The sequence below is a fragment of the Mycetomoellerius zeteki genome, unplaced genomic scaffold (assembly GCF_001594055.1).
Source record: "Mycetomoellerius zeteki isolate Tzet28-1 unplaced genomic scaffold, Tzet1.0 scaffold433, whole genome shotgun sequence".
Lineage (NCBI taxonomy): Eukaryota > Metazoa > Arthropoda > Insecta > Hymenoptera > Formicidae > Mycetomoellerius > Mycetomoellerius zeteki.
Genome location: NW_017257428.1, coordinates 377961 through 400965, shown reverse-complemented (window position 1 = coordinate 400965; position 23005 = coordinate 377961). Strand labels below are relative to the sequence as shown.

General features: G+C 42.3%; 1 protein-coding gene across 1 annotated transcript in view; it reads right to left on the bottom strand.

Moving 5' to 3' along the window:
- LOC108726751 (LIM/homeobox protein Lhx9-like) overlaps positions 1-2721 on the bottom strand; it is a 40894-nt gene extending 38173 nt beyond the window's left edge. The window contains 1 exon segment of the mRNA XM_018454512.1: positions 2567-2721. The gene's annotated coding sequence lies outside the window, so the exon portion shown is untranslated.
- Between the last annotated feature and the right edge of the window lie 20284 nt (positions 2722-23005).

The following is a 23005-nucleotide window of genomic DNA, read 5'->3' as shown; positions in this document are numbered from 1 at the left end:
CTTTTCCAACTCAGCCTCCCTAACGATATGAAATACGAGCACCATATTGCGAATCGCGAGAGGCAGGCTCGTTTCTTAGCCTCGACGACGTTTATTCTGGTAGTTTCGCTGTTGTAAGTTGGAATTTATTAATCAAAGAGGTGGCTAGAGAAAGAGAGAGAAAGAGAGACGAGACAGGAAGACGGAAGAACGTGACGTATGGCTGAATAAATGGGTCTCGGAATATTATATAAGAGCGGGAGAAATTGCAATTAGAAATTATCATTCTTTTTTTCGTCTCGTTAAATCGTTATTAAAAAGCACAATGGTTATTATTATCAATGACTAGGCATAACGGGCCGAGTGAAGCGGAACTCCCGCAAAGGCATTCCAAAGAAATCGAGTCGCGTAAGTAGCCTAATCGATCGGAGCGTCTCGGGACGACGAGCGACCCTTCTGCGTCCCAAGACGCGATCTTCAGCCCTGTAGAATTCACCGGGCAAATTTATAGCGAGGTACGTGAAATGTAGGCGCGTAAATGTAGCCGCGTATGAAATTGCGGCGATTGAAACCGTACTCGCGGGGGTGATGCGAGGGATGCACAGTCTAAATACACTACATAAACACACCCTACCTAATACTCTCCTTTCAATGTTCCTCTATTAGGCAAGTATAGTGTCAATCCATCCAACTAATCGCTTTATTCCCGAGGACAAAAAATTTATTACAAGAAACTTGACGCGATAGCTCTTCTCGAATCTCTTCAAATTTCTGCGCGCGCATGGTACATAGACAGGTTAGAAAATTTATGAATCGTTCTAAGAAGGTCTTCACGTATTCTCATTTGAGCTAGATAAGCGGGAAATAGGTAAATATTAAAGATAGACACTATTTATCTTCGGCTTTATCGCGCCTGTGACCGCATACAACATTCACAGTTGAAGTTGACCATCGCTCTAAGTTGACCATCGCTTTAAATTCTTATTTACAAACGCTTCTACTTTAAGAATGTTTGTTTAACAAGGTACAAATATGCTGTTTAGAATATTATACGAGTGATCTGCAAAACGTTGCAGATCTTTCCTCTGAAAATCAGACGATAGTTAGGTACCACAGCAGGAAAATTAAATTGCTTTTGGAGGAAAGAAGGGCGTGATAAATCCGAAAAAATATGTGTTTGACAGATATTGCCTGTCTCAACGTTCGTTTCTCTGTTTTCCAATAGCAGCAGACTGTACACCGTCTCTCCCCCTTCTCTCTCTACCATTTCCTGTTTCTTTGGATGAAAACCCGGCCCTTATAAACCCTCATCTCCGTTTTCGGCCTCCACATGTACCTTCCTTTCTTCTCCCGCAGTTATAATTTAATTTATTATTTTGCGGAACGACACGTTTTCTTTTCATCTGCAACTATTACAATGTACGTTGTAATGCTCTCAGAGAGTTTCACACCAGAGAATTTATGGTAAAATCTTTTCTACTTTGTTGCATTTTATCTTTTATCTTTCTTAGAGTAAAATATGAAGGCCACTATCCTTCGTTTTAATCAAATATGTGACACCTTTTTTAAATTGCAGAACAGATCCAATATGTTTATATGCTCGAAGGCGAAATAAATATTCTTGTTCCATCCATCCTTTTTTCCCTTATTAACTTTATATTTCTATTTCATTTTCTCTATCTCTTCTCATGTCTCTCTCTCTCTCTCTTTCCATCTTCATACAAAATTACCATACTTCGAGGTAACAGCTGTTGCAGCCACCGTCAGCATCTGATAAACTGATAGTAGCGACACACGCTGGCGCACTGTCTCCTTCTTGAGTTGCAGAGTCGACTTTGAAGGTATTAGATACTGTGATTGTGTGATTTTTATTCCGAAAACGTACAACACGAGCAATATGCAATGGTGATTCCAGCGATTAGCTTTATTCTCGCAGCGCAACGCGACATTTTCGCGAGGGTCTCTTCCCTCCTCGCTTTTCTCGAATAACAGTTCAATTCGGACGCAGCTGCCGCCGCTAATGCGCTATTTTCCGTTCCGCAAGTGCGCCGCTTCGGTGATGCAGTCCGTGATGCACACATCGCTAGGGGCGAAATCCTTCCATCGCTTATACGTCACCTAGTCTCGAAGTTGAGTTTACGTGCTCTGAACAAAGCCATTCAATGATACCTTCCACAAACGGAGTATTAAAAATAAATTTTTTTAAATAATTCGATAGCGATGATTTGGCGCTTGCGAGAAATCAGTTTTTCAACAATTCCGCTGAACTTGAATCTCTTCGAGAGTAAAGGTCTTTGATATTTACGCGAAAGTTAGCCGATTTATATTCTTAGTTCGTTGATACGGGCATGGGATGTGTTATTCGCGACGACGAGGTAAGATCAAGATCGCAAGGCCCACTGGATCCGGCAAGTCGAAGCGATTAACGAGCGTCACATTCGTCAAACTACGACCAGCGTCAAGAGCCACCGGGTGATACGTGTAACGAGCTAATTAACTTAATTTATCGCCATTTGACGGAGATCCAATCGCAGATGCGCGCCACGTTAATTGTACGTCCATTAGCTGCCGATACGATCGTATATACCATACCGTTCCCGTGTGCTCTCTAACGATCGCTTTACAGCTCGTTTCGTCGATAGCTCCCATGTTCGTCGAAAGCCGTCCCTTCTACAGTTCCATCCTTCGTTTCCCTCAGTCTCGCTTCCTTCTCTCTTTTTCTCACAGTCCCTCTCTTGCTCTTCTTCTCATCTTTCTTAATTTTTTCTCACTTTAGTTCAAATGTGATATACAATTATAATAAACATAACAGGCTAAGATGAAACGTTAATTAATTAGCTTAAACAATATCGTTGCAACTCTATTTATGTAAAATTTTCCAGTAGTTTACGAAAATAATCGCAATCAAGCGCGTCGTTAATCTTTAAACAAATTTTTCTGGTACATACTTATTCCCGTTATTATGAGATGTAGTTCTACATTAATCAAAAGCATTTATTAGTCAGTCGGTTCCTCGATTTATCGGTTCGAACCATTGCTATATATATGTCTGTGTAAATGTTAATGAGCTTTACTTATTAACACAGAACTTTTCCAAGCGGATTTTCGAAGACTTAAACAAAACAGGATCGATAAGCACAGGACGAATTGCGCATTTCCTCATGTATTATAATTTACTTATTCACTAACGGTTCATCAACTTTTACACTTCGATAAAAGGATTGTGTGAAAATAAAATTAATATTTATACTTATATCCATTATTCTAATCGACACATAGAGAAGATTGTATTACAAAATTAAACAAATATTACCTATTCATGTTATTCATTCACGTAATCATGTAACAATTATTTTAAAGAGAAAGATAAAATCGGCAAAAATATTAATGGTAGTAATTCGTGAAAAAGGCCAACAAAATGTTTTACACAATGTTTTATAATGATTTTTAACTTCTATTACAACCTATTCTTAAAAACTAATATCTTTTCTTGTCCCATGGATGCGTTTTCGTTTCGGGAAATGAGCCAAATCTCAGAACCGGTCAAGTTATAGACCTATATAACGGTCGCAAGCTATCGTTTATAATAGGATGATCTTTACCTGAAAGAAGCCGTCGAAACAGTCACCGTTACCTTCAAACGGCCGAAACAGACCTTTTCCTCTGTTTTTCTTCGATTTCACAGGTACTCGACACCTTCGAATTTATGTCTTCTCACAAGGGACACTTACAACCGGAAACCGACTTATCGTGTCAATTGATTTTGGAACACTTAGCCTCTTACATGTCCTTGAGACAACATGTTTCAATGTGCATCTTGCAACCGTTTGCTTAAAGAATTACAGTTAATTCTCAGAATGCTCGAACTTTATATTTTTAGCCAAGTCGTTTCTCGAGAATTTAGGACGTTGTGTTTCTCCCGTGAAACGCACGTGGTCCGAGAAAACGAGAGCTTCTCGTGGCCTCGCGGTCTCTAAGGGGACTTGGATGATAAGGGACGGCGACGGGCAAAGCGACGGGGGAAGGAACGCAAGAGGCGCCGGGGAGACACCCGCAATTTCGTGATTGCTTTTCAGACGACACTTTGTACACTCATGGACAGCAGCAACCAACTCATTACGGTAATGACACGTGTGCATCAATTCGCATTAATATTCTAATGGACACATGGGAGGGGATGGCAGGGTGGTGGATCGGTGTGAGTGGCACACAGACAGGCGCAGCGATGAGTCCCGCGTGTCCGTGTAGAGCGAGGTCGCGATGGAAGATGCACCAGAAAGAAAGAAAGCAATGAAACGGCACGTAGAAGGATCGTATGCCGTCTCTGGTAAATAACACCAATTAATTAACTCTTTGCGTTCCGACTATTGGACCTTCGGCTCGACGGCCATCTTTACGTGGCGCGTTGTAATAAATTAGAAATTCGAGACGCTCGAGACATTAGCCACGTGAATCCTCTTCATCAAATACGAATCACTCGATAAAAATTAACGACCCGAAATCATTCTTTCTCGAATCCGTTCAACGCGACCACATACCGATCATTCGCATGGACGAAGGAAGATCGGTGACCGAACGTCCACAACATCCTGCGACGCCCTTCACCCGCACAGCCGCGTCCCGCTGCCTTTAACGCAGCTCGTTAACTCGACATAATGATCATTCGATTATGGGCATCGCGTATAATTCAATAACGATCCGTGCGCGTAACGCCGCGACGTCATCGTCATGGCTGGTCGGCCCGCCGCCCGGTCGGTTCGGACGGTCGGTATGCCGATGACACTCGTCCCGCGTAATCGGTCATTACGCTCGATGACGCGCGCGTTTTGCGCGGGCCCACCACGCGCTAACTTCGTTAACGTTTGAAACGAGATTCCCGCTGCGTTAGCGCCGTCACGACGACTCGCTCTCGCCAGTCCAACTCGCGGGTCTGAGTTGGCATCCTCCAGAAGATCTGCCTGGCAGCAATCACTATGTGAAGATATCACGAGAGTAAATTTGAGACTATATCATTTTAGGATTCTACTTAACATTCACGCTGAGAGAAATGTTTCGTACGTATAATCATTTATTTTATTGATATGTAATTAACAAGAACTTTTTTTTAAATAAAAAAAATAAGAAAGTTTTTGTTAGACATATACTAACAAAATAAATAATTATACGTTTAACAAAACTTTTCTCTCATCATTTCGTAATTTAAATCTTTATATGACAAGTCGATTACGTTTGTTGTACATTTTTTTCTAAATATAGTGTAAGATAGAAAGAAGAGAGATATTCTGTCGATAAGTGCGACAGATTTGTTGGTGTTGTCGTCGTTTGCCATCGTGAGAGTAGAGAAGGGTTGGGAAAACGCAGGCAAGGATCAGACGATTGATCAGGATAAGCCAATTTTCCAAGCAATTTCTTATCGTCCACCCAATTCGATGCTTCTTCCTTCTTGGTTTGACGGGCATGATGCACAATTATGTCCGTTAGATTACTTCATAAAAACAAGCTCGAAATAAATATTGCACAGACAAATTATGCTTTTAATATTCATTTCTACCATTGTGGTTTACCTTTAATCTCAGTTCAACTTACTCTTTATCTAACTCTTACAATTAGAAATGGAGATGAAAAATAAGTTGAACCGAGATTAAAGTTAATTTACATTGGTAAATATGAGTATAAATCATGTATGTATTGACGATTTAAAAATATATGTTATTCTACATGGCTGGAAATCTTTTAGGAATTGTATACATAAACACCTGTGAAGTGTCTAGAAATGAGGGGAAAAATTTGGGTTGCAGGTGGTTAAGCGCTCGGTAAAGCGATATCGCTATTAGAGGTCTTACTTTGATCCCACTTTCGGCCGACGAAAGTGAATCCCGAAGTTAACCGCAAAGATTCCCCATCATCACCATCGACACCTTAATAACTATCACTGCTTATAGACGCTCTTTCGTTTACTCGGGTGTGTCTTCACACATGCTTACGTACACAAATACGCACGAACACGTGCACGCGTTGCTCTCGAAAGATATTCGCCAGTCATCGCCGGCAACGAGCCGAAAACTCAGCGGGCTTCTTGTTTGCCTATTTCCTTGGTAAGTTTGCCTTTCCATTCTTCGTCCTCCCTTTCACTCGTCATCTATCACTAATTTCAATTAGTATAAAGACGAGCTAAGAGGTGAGTACGCTGCGCTCTCACGTGGTTCGATCGTTTCGGATCGCATATCATTTCGTAGGCGGAATTGTCCTTTTATTTTCCACTGCGTTTTCACCGAGATCCGCTTGGTGTATATCGTGGGAGATTACGTAAACTACCGCTGCTACAACACCTACGTACATGGTAACAATGAGATTATCCCGGGTTATTCCGTCGGAAGCTGTAACCAAGACACGACAAACCTATTTCGGGATCCTCGAAACCGCTCGAGTCCGTTACATAACTTTAAGAGAAGTACATGCATCCAAATTACGACTTTAGATACGCGATCTTTTTTTATGTAAAGCCACGTGTCTCTGAAGTACATAAATACTTCTCGAATATCATGCACAGTCATTGCTCGGACGCGCGTTTATCTCATTAAACTTTACGCGAGATCGCGATGAAAGCGGCGCGAAATGGTCGACGTGCGCAGATTTCTCTCTCCTCGATAAATTTTCTCGGTTTCCACCGATCTCGATCCTCCGAATCTCGATTGTTCCTCCCTGGGAGCTCAGGTACGCCGCGCAGATTATCGGCGACTCGTGAAATTTATGCATTTTCATTGGGATTTCTTTCGGGCATGTTAACGGTTTCGTCGTTGCTGTTGTCGTCGTTAATTCCGCGTTACGGTATGTACCAGTGATTGCTGGCACTTTATAGGCGCGCTCTTATATACACGCAGGAACTCTCGAGAGGAATACGTGGACGTGGGAGAGCCGGACACGCCAGATGCGGCGCGCCCACGCGGTGAAAGTAGCGATAATTGATTCTGTGCTCTTAAGATATCTCATGAAGATCCTGCGACCGAGATTAACCGCGAGAGAATCGTTCGGGTACAGGCCCGCTTCCTCCACGGAAATCGAATCGCGTGGATGTGTGTAAACGCTTGTTTATTCGACGACAGTACAAATTAAATTTAAGGACCGTGTAAGGGGAGGATTAATGCGTCGCTCGTGAATGGTGACCGACCGGATAAGTACCGTGAATGCGTGACACGCGACATACGTGAAACAGAGGACGAGAGGCATATAAATATCGCCATCAAGTATATCTGTTATTACTGTTACCGATATTGTCATAACGATGGAAAAGATATCCTGAATGTAATAGTAAATTCTGGTTTCATAGACCAAGTTTTTTCCATCGGGATTTGCTTTAAAACACGTGATAAAACGTGCTTTATACACTGCTGGCGATAGTACATAAACGTATGAAATATCGAGCTTCGAAAAATATTGCACCATCGAGAGTAACGTAACGGTCGGTGGTACGTTTAGGATATTGTGGATTCGTGCAGAAAGAGAAAGGGACGGAAGATGAGGCTATTTACGAGTGAATATAACCGATAGAAAGATTGCTCTTCTCTCTCTCTCTCTCTCTCTCTCTCTCTCTCTCTCCCAATTTGATTCTATTTTTTACTGCGTGAGATAACAAGAAACTAATAAGTCAATTTTAATCGCTCAAACGGTTTATAGTCATAAAATATAAAAATATAATATTTAGTAATAATTAATAATAATAAGAGGAGCGATTTCAATATCAAATACGTCAACCGATGCTTTTATTAAGACGCATTAGCCTATTTGCTGCAGCACTCGGCGCCGCGTGTCCTGCAGCGGAGAAATACGGTTACGGAGAAGGGTGTGGGATGGCGGTGGCCCGCTATGAGATGCCGTAATGATACCATTCGCTGCGGCCCGCTGTTAGTATTTGACATTACGGCACGATAATGCAGCTGTACGTCCTCGTAGGCAAATGGATCTTGACGAGGAAGCAGGCAGCCTGTCATCTGATAAATGTTGCGTATGGTCATTCTGTGTGATGAAACCGTGTGCTTCACTGTAACGCACAATAATTCATAAATAAATGATGAAAGAGAAGAATTAGAAGAGTCGCTTTCAAATCGTTCGTAAAGAATAACACGGAACTCGATCTCATGAATTTACGTTACAAACGTGTCCGTTACTTCGACCCGAAATGTACAATCTTTCGTGTCCCGCACAAGAATCGTCGCGGTATCGCGTCGGGTGAATGTGCTAGCTAGCGGAGAGTTGCTTTCGTTAAGAAGGGATGTGCGTGAGCGGTGGCGAGCAGGACTGGTAGTGTATCCAAGGCCGATAATCCCTCCGGTGTTTTTCTTTTCCTCCTTCGTCCCCGACCCACTTACCCCGGTATCGTAGACTCCCAACCCTCTCTACCCGTTTTATCGGGTGTCGCCGCGGGTTATCGTCGTGGTTGCTGCCAGGAAGGATGAGATAGGAGGGAGGAGAGGGGTGGTGCCAGAGGGGTGTGAGGCCGCTGCCACCTGTTGGCGGGACAACGTCTTAGCCCTCCTTGCTGCTCCTCACAGACGTTCTTCTCTAGCTTCTACCTTCTCTTCCCCTTCCTTCGCCTTTCTCACCAGTTCGCGCTTCACTCCCTCGATTTCTCCCTTTTTTCCTCGTACAACTAGTCGCCGCGGGACGGGGGATGCGTTTTTCCACGCGAGCCATGGGATGAATTTTAACCCTCCCGTTTAGAATACGGAGTCGAGCTCGGTAGAATTAATTCCGCTTGAGGCACACGCGCGTGTTCCTGTCGCTTGAGAGAAGTATGCGAGACGTTCCTTACAAAGATTTATACTAAATAACAAGTTGAACGTAACATTATTCAATGTAATTGAGACATCCTGCAATATAATTACGATGTATCTATTATGATTTAACGCCGAGAAAGATACAGTCTTTTTTTATCGAATCCGTGATCTTCTGTGTTTATTTAAAAATACTATCCAATTTCGAGAAATGCATTTACGAAAGATCACAGTGGACGGAGCTTCCTTGAAGGCAGCTCAGAAATCGAAAAACTTTTGAACGGAAGCGCGTACAAAAGTTGGCGGACTAAACAAACAATAAATTTCAACGAGCAGAGCGAACGTTTTCGATTTCTCCACTTTGGAGGTCTCCTTTTAGCGGAGGACAAAGGGTCGTTTGTTGGGCCCAACCTTACAAAGGGCCCATTGGTCCCGTGCACTCCAGCACGACAAGAGCTTCGAGACTTCTTTCTCTTGGCCTTACCAAGCGTTTACGTATAGCATTCCTCAGTTTGTTGAATGTAATAATATAATCACATGTATCTTATAAAAAATACTTCTGTGTATACTGATGTAAAATTGTTGCGTTATCGCAATAATTATGTTATAAATTGTATGTCGGATTTTAAATTCATAATTATATTTAACAAAAATGTGACATAATTTCGAAATCTGTCCAGCCAAATACAACGTTACATTTATAATGATTTCAATGTGTACGATTGCAGACTGAAGAAAGCATGATCGGTCGTGACTGAGCACCACTGATTTACACAGCGTTAATAGACGCGACTCGAACGGAGGACCACGGCTACTTTCCCGGCACAGGTGGAAAGCGCTGTTTTCGGTAAATGTCAAAGTGATCATAAAGCGTCGCTTTTCTTCGTCTACGTGCACGGAATAGCGTCGTAGCGACGACTCGCCAGGTCGAGTTCAAGGGTTTCGAGGTGAAAACGGGACTGTGATTCCAGGCAGAAACTGGATCGACGGGTTCCTGACTTGACGAAGCCCTCGACCTCTGACCTCCTCCTCGCGGAGCAGGTCGGAGCATAAGGCTGCCGCTCTCGCTCTCGCTCGCTTACAAGCGAGCTTACAAGCGTGTATATCGATCCTTTCAGTTTACGTCCAAACCGTCGCAGATCGTGGCGATTTTTTCGAATTTTATACCACAAAAATAAATCGTTTACGTATATTATTTTTGGAGATAAAATAATATCGAATGTTGATGTATATATTAAATAACAAATTTAAACAATAAAAAAAAACATAAAAAGTCTAAAAACGACATTATACACGGAACGTAACGGAATTAACATGTAACTTATATATTACATCTGTCTCAATCAATACCACTCTCATAAACAAGACATTTGTTCCGCTTTTGTGAGCGAGCATGCGAGACTTCCTTCACAACGCCGATCCTCCTACTCTCAGCAGTCGAAATTGAATATGGAGCGTATTTACGCGAAAATGTAATTTCGATCCCGTTCACGTTGCCTCCCTCATTTCATCGAGAATTCATTATTCGCTTTATCTAATGTCTCTATTTTTGTTAAAGAGACTCTATTTTTGTAAAGAGATTTATCTCGCGCTATCCTTACCGAGCCAAAATTCGGAGATTACTAATGGAATCGTCGGAACTCGCGGGACGTGATGACTGTTTAAGTGCGCGAATGGTCTAGTTTCCAACTGTATATGTAGAGAGATATACCGATATAACGTTACCGGATTCCCCGGAAGCTCCGGAGCACATCGGTAAGTTCCAGGTCCTCTTATTGTCCTCGGTACGCGATACACGCTCCTGCAGGTACGGTTAGCCAGGAAAATTCGCAAGCTCTCCCTATTTCGACGGAGCGCATTGGTCCATGGCGGAGTGCTCGTCTCCCGCTCCCGCAAGAAGGACGGACAGATCCAAATTGAAATGTAATGTATACCCCTCCCCAGCCCGTCCTCGTCTGCCGCCCTCTCGGCCCTCCACCCTCGGCCGCGCGACTACCTCGATCGAAGATGGCTCACGAGGCCGCCGCGAGGGTGCGGCGGGGCGATTGCGGTGGGTGGGTAGCGCCGGTATAAGTGTAGGTGATTTACTGCTTCGGGCTTAATGGAGGCTGTTTACTGCTAATTAAAACGAAGCCCCGTCCATAGCGCTCTAAAGCCCTCACCGAGGACCGATTCCACGATTTTGTGCATTCTGCGACGTACGGTGGTTGTAGACGAGGAGATGGGTGACACGCTTACGGGGGTGGCTTGCGTGGGATAATGGCGCTGCCGATATAAATATGCGACCTTAGAGGGAGAAGTAGACACATAACGGATGGATATGTTTTATTAACCTTCGAGGTTGAATGACATTGTGCCTGAGAATATACAGATTGTATGTAGAGTGAATTCAAAAGCAAATATACGTAATATGGGACAAGTTAATTTGAAAATAATGTCAATTTCGAAACGGAACCGTAGATACAAATTGGTTGTTATCTTAACTATATCGTTAATATCGTTACAGAATTCAGTCAATCATTACAAATGTTGTTTTATTATTATAACAGACTCACAAAAAATAAAAAAAAAAGATCTTACTCTAAATATCGAGCTGCAGTGAGACTTGTGGGGAAGTCTAAGAGCGAAATACGACTTTTTTTGCTATACAAAGCAAGATCTCGGCCAGTTTGAGCGACGTAATTAGACTGATCCCCCATAAAATCGCGAGTTACACCCTCCTTTACTCGCGCAGAGTGGAGAACGCGCATCAATCCTCTCCTTGGACAATAAACAATCGTTTGAGAAGCAAAGTTACTCCAATTAGCGGCGGAGGCTCCAAATAATACTCGCCTATATCTTTTTCTTCCCCTCTTTCTTTTTCTCTCTTCCTTTACCTATCTCTGTTTTTACAACGTAATCCCGAGACTCTTCCAATAAGAGCAATCCTGTTTTCCTTTTCTTCGTTCCTCGCTTCTGCCCAATTAAACTGTACCGCGTTGCAGCGAGCGTGCATACTGCGTATCAATATCAATTATCCGGCGAGTGACACGCCAGGGCCGATTAAAAGAACAGACGAAAGAGAGAGAGAGGGGCGAGGAGGGAGAGAAGAGTGGAATAAGCAAAGAGACAGAGAGGAGGTATAAAGGGCGGAGGAAGAGACGCGTAGATATAATGGAAAAGGAGGCTGTTAGGCTTAACGAGAGATTTTGGCGAGAGTTCGTTGATATCGCGCAATACTGAGCACGAACAACGAGAATGTTGCATCAGAAGTTCATCATCACGCATGACACGTAGAAAAGTTTCAGACCTATAGAAGAGCTCTCTCTCGGGGGTCTTTAAATTAACGCAATTAACGCATTTATCAAAATTGTCAAAAACGGTGACTTTCGCGTCTGACGCTTCAACTTTATTAATGCAATTTCTACTATTACGTTGCAGTCTAGGGCGACTTTGACAGCTTGGTAAACAATCACAGCTGCAAAGTGGAGCCGAGATGCAACAGCGACTCGAAAGAACGCGATAAATTGCCGGAAAGCTTCGTTCAATTCCCAAGACGAAACACTAAGCAGATGGATTATGTTAAAGAGGTTCAAGAGTGGGATAAACAAACAAAACGCGGAGGGTGGTGCGAAGGGTACCGAACGAAGACGTCAATACAGAAGAACGCGCTCGAGCAACAGCGAGGATCGAGCTTAAGAATGGTAGAACAACCAAGCGAAGGAGAAAGACGAACAGAGTGAGGGGAGAGCCGGCGAAATGGACGAGTCTTGTTGGGGGTTGAAAGGGGCGAGTGAGAGGGTAAATCTTAAATAAAGTGATATGGAGTACTTTCGTATAAAAGCTCCATTTCCAGTACTACTTTAGCGAATACCATCTACGCGCGCTCTTTCTCTTATGTAGAACTTTCGCAGGGATTTCGCTCTCACAGTGAGAGCGACTGCCAGTCGTCCGCAGGACTTATCATTTGTGATTTTCTTCAATTATCGATCCTCCTTCTCTCTATGTCGCAAGCGTTGTCCGTTGAATGTGCAGTGAATATACATGCAGGCATGGATGACATTTTTGTTCTTACTTTCACGTCGATGTCTTTCGCCTGAATTCTAAATTCTCTCGCGGCAAAGACGCGAAGCAGCTTCAAAAGGAATCACGGGTATGTAAATTTTCGATTTATCTGAATGAAATTACCTTGGCTGCGCGAACGAATAGCATCGCGACTCCCTATCACCCGGCGAACGTTAAGTGGCGTGAATTCGGCAGGGCCTCAATGGGACTCGAATAAATTTAATGGCAGGGCTCGGCGTCGCGGTTGGAGAGGCCCGAAGGCCCTCGCTAGGCGAGCAGGTGGTCGGCCTGGTGGGGGAGGAACGACCAGATCGACCGGTTTACATGGCTGGAGATCCGAGAACGCCTTTTACTCCCCTCCCCCTCCCCCCTCGTGGGGAACGCCAAGTGTCGGTGGGGCCAGAGGGGGACAATCGTGTATACACGTGCGCGTGTGTGCGCCGATGTTCACTCGCGCACACGGAGGATGGAGGCAGCAAAGGGTAAAACGCGAGGATTTAAGAAATGGTGATCTTAGCGTGTGGTCTTTATAGAATCCTTGAACCTAAGCACCTGCCTCGATATACGTGTGCATGCGTATATGTGCGAACGCACACGCACGTATGAATACGATATACGAACAGATGAATATCTCCCTGAAAATTGTATTGTAGACAAATTTGTTATATTTGATTATAATTCTCTGACGTTGGAGCAATGAGCGAATTGATGTTTTATCTATAACGTTTTGCGATCGTTAATTTCTAAAAAAAAATGCTATTGCAAGAACTTTCTCTTCTTCCCTGAAGACATTTTCGCGTATCAGTACAGCAGGACTTTCCTCCTCCGAGAGCTCCGGTTTAATTTAATGTCCAAATAAGTCACGCGTGAAAAATGGCAGCGCGGCTTATTGTTAATTTCGATCCGACAATGGGCGATCTCGCAGGAAGCCACGTCTAAAGGCCGTTACACAAAAGGAAGGAAAGGGAGACGAAGCGAGCGCGCGCGCGGGGGCCGGGATACTCTTAAAAGGTGTTGTTAAAACCACCCTGCGCCGTGTAAGACATTTCGCGTCGGCACCTTTAATTAAAGCCATAAATCAATGTCAATTAACCTGGTCACGGGCCGACGCGCAATTAATTATAATTAACAATTAATAATACAATAATTAGTCGCCGGGCAGAAAGTTTCGCGAGTCACCGCGCGCGGGACAGCGCGCAGCTTTCCGAAATATAATATAATGGCGATCTCTAATGAATTCGTCCTCGAGCCTGCCGCCTTTATTAAAACGCGCGTCTCGGATCTTAAGCTGGTTCCGAGACATTTTATTAAAAGCAACGGAGCATCCTGGCGGCCATCGTACCCAAACGCGAGGCGACCTTTGAACCCTTCGAGCGGTTCTTCTTCGTGCTGTAGCTGCACGTATACTGCATACATTTGATTTACCTTGCTTATTTCTCTTTAATCCTAGCATAGATGAATTAGACCTTTTTAGATTCTATCAGCTGAAATCAACCAAGTTAGTTTAAGTTAAAGTTTTAGAAAATAAAATAATTTTTTACAACGTTTTTTCGAATTTCGTGTGTTCTCATTGTTCCCACGTAATTGCTATTACATTTTACCGTTCTACCATCCTGAATTTTACTCAATTCAATCGTCATTTCCGGCTCCAATCAGCCATTAGTCAATCAATCCTTTTATCCTACTCTTCCATAGCGGGATGAACGGCGCTCTGAACAGGGGTACACAGAGGTAGACGAATCGCGTTATTTCCCGCACAATTTCGCCACCACCGGAAGGTGTCGGTAAATCAGCAGCTTAATGAATTCGCCCCTTTCCCCGCGTAGAGTATTCGGGGAAGCTCACGGGATTTACTCTCCTGGTTATCTTTACGAGTCGCAGAGATACGCCTCTCTTGTCTCACTTGTCCTACAGGCGGGACGGCGTTACGGTGGGGTGGGTGGTGGTTGCGGACCGGCGCGGGCCAGGAAGTTGTCGCTAAATCTCCGCTGACATCTGACTGGCACGCTCCCGAGACGGGACGCGCTACCCGTTATGATTGTTAAGCTGTGCAACAAAACTTGGTGCACATGTGCGGTAATGTAATGACGATTTAACTCATGGGTGTATCTGCGCGTCGCGAGAGAAATCGTATCGTATAGTATTTCGGAAGCCGTTCGATGCACTCGGAAGAAAGATGTTCTCCTGGGAAGGATATATTCTCCTTTTCCTTATAATTTCTTGATGCAGATTTATACACACACATACCTGCCTCTATTATAATATTGTAATAATTTGATAACTTCACGTCGCGATTCTCCATCGGATAGCAGGAACTTATGTTGCTTCTACTTAATCGAAAGAGATGCACGTTGCGCTGTAACTACAGTTCATTAATATAAATTTTACATCTAACTGAAACAAGGGCAGTAAAACATTCGGTTTTTATGACGTTTTTATGTCACGCGCTCGTAGTACCGAGAGAGGGTTAAACTTCGTCTTCGCCGACATTGTCGTCTTCCATCATACTGTAATGACACTTTTACACTTCGGATAATGTCGCTGCAAAGGCACTCACAATGTGACCGCGGAGAGCGCAAAAACGAGTACGCGCGCGGGCGAGCGTACAGCTGGGTGAAAGAGGGGGAGGGGATGGTAGCTACGTGTGTATAGGTGCGTATAGAAAAACGGAGGAGCGGAGAAAGAAAAACAGTCGAAAAAGGAGCGGCGCGTTGGCGGAACAAAAAGGAACTAAACTCATTTCCGAGGCATTAACCAATTACTTTTTGCGAAAGGGTGTCGGTTACCTTCAACTTTCTACCCGTTGCCCTCCGCTCAACCCTTCTCTCTATCTCTTTGCTTCAGAGGCCGCTGGCACCCCCGCCGCCCCTCTTTTCCCTCGTCGTTCGTTAACCAACTAGTCGACCAGGCGAATACGTTAATGAAGAAAAATATAAAGCAGTTGATACATAGGGATCAGCGTTACAAGGAGATGGAAATATATTGGCAAAGAGCGAACGACAAAAATTCTAAATTCATCCCTCTCAGAGCACCGGTGACACGTTAAAAGCAATACGAGACAAGGTGCGCTGCTCTGTTAGGGATCACCCCACGATGAATATGGCACCTTCTGCTCTTTCTCTCTCTCACATCGTCACCATTCGCGTAACAAAAAAATCTACAGCGAGATCTATCGAGATAAGTAACAATCCATAGAATAGAATAATCGACATTAATGGACGAATCCTGAATGTGAGAGAGCTGCCGCATTCACGCTCAATCTGCCGCGCGCTTAATTGCTATTAGGGATGCAGCGAGAGTATTCGGCAACTATTTGGTATTCGGCGTATTCGACAAATTTGCCCAATATTCGATGTGGCCGCATAGTTAATATTATTTAGCGTGCTCGTATTCCTTAGCTATAACGCAATGTTACCTTAAAAGACAGGAATTATTTCATCAAGAACTTAGATCGCGGAAAAATTATGGAACATGATGTAAGGACGCACAATCTGAACACTTCCGTTGTACGAAATTTCGTTACGGTACAGAATCGTCACACTTAGCGAATGGATTGCGCCATTTATTTCAGATTGTATGATCAAACAGCTGGATATCTTTGGATAATTTTGAAATGGTTGGATACACTTTCACACACTCGAATAGGTGTAATACGATTATTACTATAGATGCGCGGCCAGTGTAATGCATGGCGTTTCGCGCATTTCGTATCACGCTTTGGAAGATACTGACAGATATTTCCTATATTCAAGGCAGAAATGCGTTACATTCCCTTGGTTTATTATAACGTACGAATAAATATTTCGAAAATATCTCATGTAACGTATTCGACGGTCAAAATAGTATTTACCATTTTTTACAGATAAAGCTAAATCACGAATTAAAAAAAACGTCTAAATATGGAAATAATTTGGGGGGAAAATAGAACTGAACGTAATTGGTTGCGCACAGACGATGCAATTACAATCGTTTCGCTCGTGAAGGATCTCCAGTCAGCCATTCAGCAATATTAGAGACCGGGCAAGCGGATCTAATATCTTACGGTTAGGAGGATGCGCACATATCATATTGTTAATCTCAAAACCGCGTCTATAAGAATCCACTTAATGAAATTTTCCCCGCACGACGGTCGTGCAATTGGTCGGCTCTAGGGGAAAGCCTCGGTTCCTTGTGTCCCCCGTGCCTGCACGCCGGTGGCATTGTGGAGCAATTAATAATGTCATATTGCACCCCCTCGGCGCCACCCTTAACCCCTCGCGCACCACCCCTCCGTCGTAGCGGCGTCTCCGACTAAACGCTCACGATACCACCGCTGTACCACCACCATCGACACTACCACCAACCCCTGGCACATGGTACATCGCCCTTAGCACCGAGGGCTGCGTAGGCACCTGTCAGGGCCGACGACACGGCCTTTACAACCCTGAATAAATTTTACTCAAATTAACAGAGTTCTAATAACATTTGTTGCATCAGATTCAAATGTTATTAACAATGGCGTATTAAAAAAAATTTTATTAATACTTGACAGAATTAACGAATATGAAACTTAAGACAATAAAATTTAAAGTTTTATAAATTTTGAGATTTCATCAATCTAAGAAATGTGGTTGTACAGTTCAATAGTTTAAGAATCAATCAGAAAATGAAAGATTTAGCGAACCAGGGAAACTTATAAACCATAAAATTCACAAATAACGAAGGAACAAGGCGAAAACATTATACATAATGACAGATTTAAGAATCTTAATTCAAATCTGTTGTAAGAATAAAAAATATCCAAACACTAGACATTCAAAGACCAGATAGTTTTTAATGACTTGCAAGTGATGCGACGCAGCACCCTTTGTATCTTCGGCCCTGGTATCTATCCACTGTACAAGAAGAGGACGGAGGGTGGGTGGAGGTGGGCACCCTGACTGCTAGCTCGGATATAGGCTGTTGTGAATATTACATTCCCTGTGTATATAGACGGTGCGCGCCCGGGTAATGCTCCGAGGCACGAGGGCAGAGTACAATAAGACGGCGCGCGCAATTAATTTTCGGGCTTTTGCTAATTAAATTTTTGCCCGTCGCGCGTGCCGTCGGGCCCGCGTCTATTATGCCCGCAAACGTTATTGACAGTTTCCAACCTTCTCTTCTTCTTCATCGGTTCTGTTCGATTGTTTGACGAAGGAGTTAATTGATAATTTTTCTAAGATTCTTTTAAAATACAAAAATTATGCAAACATTCTTCAATATATGTATATATGTATATATATATATTATGTATATAATGTAAATGTATATCAAGATTATATTTTATTAAGAATTAATTCGTTAATTTTTATTTAACTTTATACCAAATTACATGCCATTATGTTTTAATACAGCAAATATCACATACGGAGATCAATCAATAAGCGAGATAAAAATCATAAATCTCTGAAAAAGAGCGCCCAATGATTCGGTTGGGCAATTACACCACCATCTTGTGTTCGTACAAGTGCCAGTAGATCCGTAGAATTCATAATGGGATTCCCTCAGGATCTCTAAAACTTCTAGGAGTCGTGTGCTACGGAGCGTGATACGGTAACGAGGGAGTTCAAGGTTAAAAGCAATGGAGACGGAACTGAGAGAGAAAAAGAGAAAGAGAGGGCCCGATTGGAGCAAAGAGAAAGAGAGAGAAAGAAAGAGAAAGTTGTAACGATGAAAAGGACAAAAAGAGAGTGGCCGGACGATTTCGCATAGTAAGTGAATTACGACGTAAGCCGCACGTACAATCGATATATTGATCGTAACGCGGCGTTTATAAACAATGTATATGTAATAATGTATAGCATCGTGTAGTCTTTGCAGATTCACATCAAAACTGAATGTAATCGATTAACGCCAACGTTGCAATAAAATTATTTTATATTTCAAATTTTTCACCCTCTTACAAAATGTAATTCTCAACATTTTATCCTCGTATAATAGTATGTCACGACAAACTACGCCAGACACAAACGGTCTAAATTTACAGAGATCTATAGAAGGATCATTTTATAGAAACCTCTACCTACGTATAGCCTGTGCGGATAATAGTTGTCTCAACAAAAGTTTAAGTGGGGTGTCACAATGCTCGATATAGCAAGGGTTCATGTACAAGTGTGAAAGACCCATCGCGAGTTCACAAAGATTCAATGGAAAGGAAAGCCAGCAACGATGGTAGGAGAGAAAGGGAGAGAGTGGAGGATGCAGGTAGGCGGACACGCAACTATACAAAGACAATGTGTTTGTTGTCGATTAGCGGGAGGACGAGGTGAGGTTTTTACGAGAGTTTGGGACGGACCCCGAACCGCCGAAGCGTAGTCGTTTACAGCCGGAAAGAATCGGGGCCCGTGGCCCAAATGACCCTTACACCCTCTCCGGCTTCCCCCTTCCACTCTACCATCAGCCAACCTGCACTGAGATTTACGGCAATTCGCTTTTTGCCTCCTTTAAGAGCTTTCGTATTATCTTACTGCCGCTGTTTCTGCTTCCTCCTGCGAGTAAACCTACTTTACCTCCCGCCTACAAGTTCTTCTCCTTTTCCTCTTCTCTCCTCAGCTCGTGCCTTCATCCGACGGTATCTTTCTCCTCTTCGATACGAACGAGTATATTTGTACAAGTACGAGCGGATACAGGTGTAACGCAGACACGAATGCAATGGAACACCTGAGTCCGTAATTATTTCGGAAGAGGGAGAGGGAGAACACTGCCGGGAGACTTTAATTATGTCAAATTCGATTAGACCGATGTGTGTGTGTGTGTGTGTGTGTGTATGTGTGTGTGTGTCCGGATCGTAGAAAGTTTTCTCCTTACAAGATTGTCTTCACAAGACTGTGTAGGTCCTGCCTGTATCTAAAAGTGCAATTTTTCAAAATAGCAAATTCTTAAAACGGTGAATAGACATTTTTCTTGGGTGACAGGTCATAACATTTTTTTTGTCGACAAAGAGAATTATATATATTATATTATATATATTATATTTACATATATTGTTCATTTACCAAATAAAGGTCAAAGATCAAAAGTGAAAGGCTTACATTAGATTGAACTAATTTAAGAATAAAGTACTTATTGGCATATAATGTTAGTTTTGAACGATAAATGATTGTTCGATCGATTTTCAAGTTGAAGTGAAAGGCTGTAGACGTTCGATCGTTTAATAACGAATCTATCTAAACGACTAATTGGATTCGGCTAATGTCTAGTGCTTTCAGAGGCATCTTGTGATATATCACCGAGATATGAGAACAGAAAATCTAATTAATATAACAGCTTTCTAATAATCTCTTGTTGAATTATTATGCTTCTTAAAATGTATCTAGTATAATCAGTGTATTTGTATATGTTTCTTTTCATTCGTACATCAACCGGAACGATCGATAGCTGTGCAAGAATGCGATACCGTTCGACTCGCCGTCATCGTCACATTCCACGACACGCGGGAATCTCTGGCTGTGTAGAATTCTAAGATCTCCTCTGACGTCTGCTTAATTAATTACCATCCGCGGTTTTAATTAGCCGGGGCTGCTGCCTGCGTTCCCCTGGCCTCCCTTCCATCTCTACTTCCCACCCGTTGCCCCTCTTTTCACGTCGTTCCGTCTCGGTTCTGGTCGTGGAAAATCGTGAGTTACATTAGCGAGATCTCCTACAATTATACGCACGCATACGTTGCTATTTCGAACCGACCGTAACGTGTCCACACCTTCAACACGCATCAGATGGCTGTTATTCTTCGCAACGCATAAGTACGCATAAATGCGTGACGTGCAGTGCACGTAGTTCTTATTATATAAATTACAATGGCGACATTTCATGCAAAAACGTTCTCGCGTTCGCAAGCGGCGGAGCAAACGTATAAAAATTACATTAGTTAAAATTATTTATTTACAGCGACCGTACGACCTATAAACTTCCCGGCTAATGACTGATTCAATCTTCAAAGATATTTGACAACATCAAATTGTTGACAATCACCTAAAATACACTTGATTTACTTTCAGTATCGGCAACGTGAATTAGCACTGACGACAGTTAAATTACTTCCACTTTTAACGAGCCATGAAAAATCGATCGTCAATTTAACACTCGTTAACGAGAATTTGAGAAAGGTTGTTGAACTCGGCCATAAGAGTCATTTACTTCATCAAATCCCATTGAATTCCATCGAATCATTATCCATCCTTACGTGCGCTGATGTTTTCAAATTCTCCATAATTTCCGTTTGCTCAAAAATACTACATTTCCTAACTTGAGTTATATTCCAACATAATTAGAGTAATACGTCATTTACAATTAAAATATCAGATTGTGCGCCAATCGTCAAGAAAAAAGGGAAAGACAAGGGGCGAACGTGAAGAGAATGTTAATTTAATACGCACCAGTGCAATCATTGTTTATTGTTATGTGCGCTAATGGAGTTTTAAGGGTTCATAGGATTCCACTTCGAGAGGATTTTGCTAATTCCGCGCTAGGGTGGTTTTAACCGTGGGTCATAATACAAAAAGAGAGCGAGAAAGAGAGAGAATTAAGAATATGCAATTTCTTACGAGAGAGAGAGAGAGAGAGAGAGAGAGAGAAAGAGAGAGAGAATTCAACATCTTGTAAGTTCAGGTAATCTCAATGTTCCTGATACGTTTCTACTTCGCCATTTTCTATTCGCTATTTCAACCGACAAGAAATTTACATATCATTTAAAACGTTCCGTACCGTTATAAAATTTTAAAATATTCAATTACATTCTGTCGCCCTCGTTCGTTGAATTACCTTGAATATCCATAATATCGATAAATATGTACATCATATTGTTATTATCGTTAACGTAATCGTAACGATTGAAAGATGCTTTTCATTAATCAGCTGGTGACAATATTGATGCATCAGAATGTTAAACATAATAAAATACCCACAGTCATAAATATATATATTATATATATATATATATATTGAGAACCCTATTTCTGTCCCTTCTTCATCAATATACGGAGTAATATTCATAATGTAATGGAACTGCCGTAATGTAAGCTAATGCATCCTGCAATTTCTTGAAAGCACTCGAATAATTCAGCAAAGGCAATGTATTCTCCTAATATACTTAGAAACTCTCTGATATATTTATCTCGCAGTTAGGAATTCGCAACCGTTTTACAGCTGTCTAAATTGTCCAATATCTATCTCGTGTCATGTTTTAAATAAGAAGGGAAACATTGTAATCAAATTAATCTTGTCAGCATGCGGTCGATTATGCAAATGTCGCTATTCCATTTGTAGTATTCAATAAAATCACTTCATTCCCATTCGTGCCATTATCTTATTTTTATTTTTAAAAAACGATAAGATTCATTCAAATATAACAAATATACTGGAAATTATATTCGAAAAGGAGAGAGAAAGAGAGAGAGAGAGAGAGAGAGAGAGAGAGAGAGAGAGAAAGAGTTTAAACAATAAATATTTTTAAGAGTCGCGCGTGTTTTGTTACTGATAAAATAACATTGCTTTTAAGAAAACATAAACAATGTCAGGAAGTTTATCGGTATTACTGCATGAGTACATAAATAGTGTCCCCATATTTTTTTACTCTTCGTTAATACCGTTATATATAAAGTAAAGTAAAATGAAAAAAAAAAAACTGGTCATACCATTAATGTTAGAAATTAATGACAGATGACAAGCTGAACGAGTATCACGAACTTGTCTAGCGCACGCGCGTGCACACGCAGTTTGCACACGTTCGCGATGTGTTCACGCATACGCACCTACGTACACCATCAACCGATATAAACTCACATACGTGAAACGGCTTTTACTTAGGCGTTCCGTTATCATACATTATCCCAGAGTGCTCTACGGGGTGACTAGATTGAGATTCGCGACAGGTGGGCCACACGACCCAGCGCCATATGGAATTGACAAGTTTTTACGCGGTTGCTGCAGAATTGCAGGACTCGGGTGTATCACGTACACACACACATACACACACACACATACACACGCGCGCGCGCGCGCGCGCGCATATATGTACACATATATATATACAAAAAAAGACAAAGAAAAAATGAGGGGTACGACACATGAATCGCACTGTCTGTGTGCATCTCATCTCTTTAAGACGCAAATATTCACTAGTGAAATAGAGCGAAGCAAGTTTAACTGACTAGCGAAGTTAAAATTTGTTTTTGGCTATTCGAAACGGATATTTATCA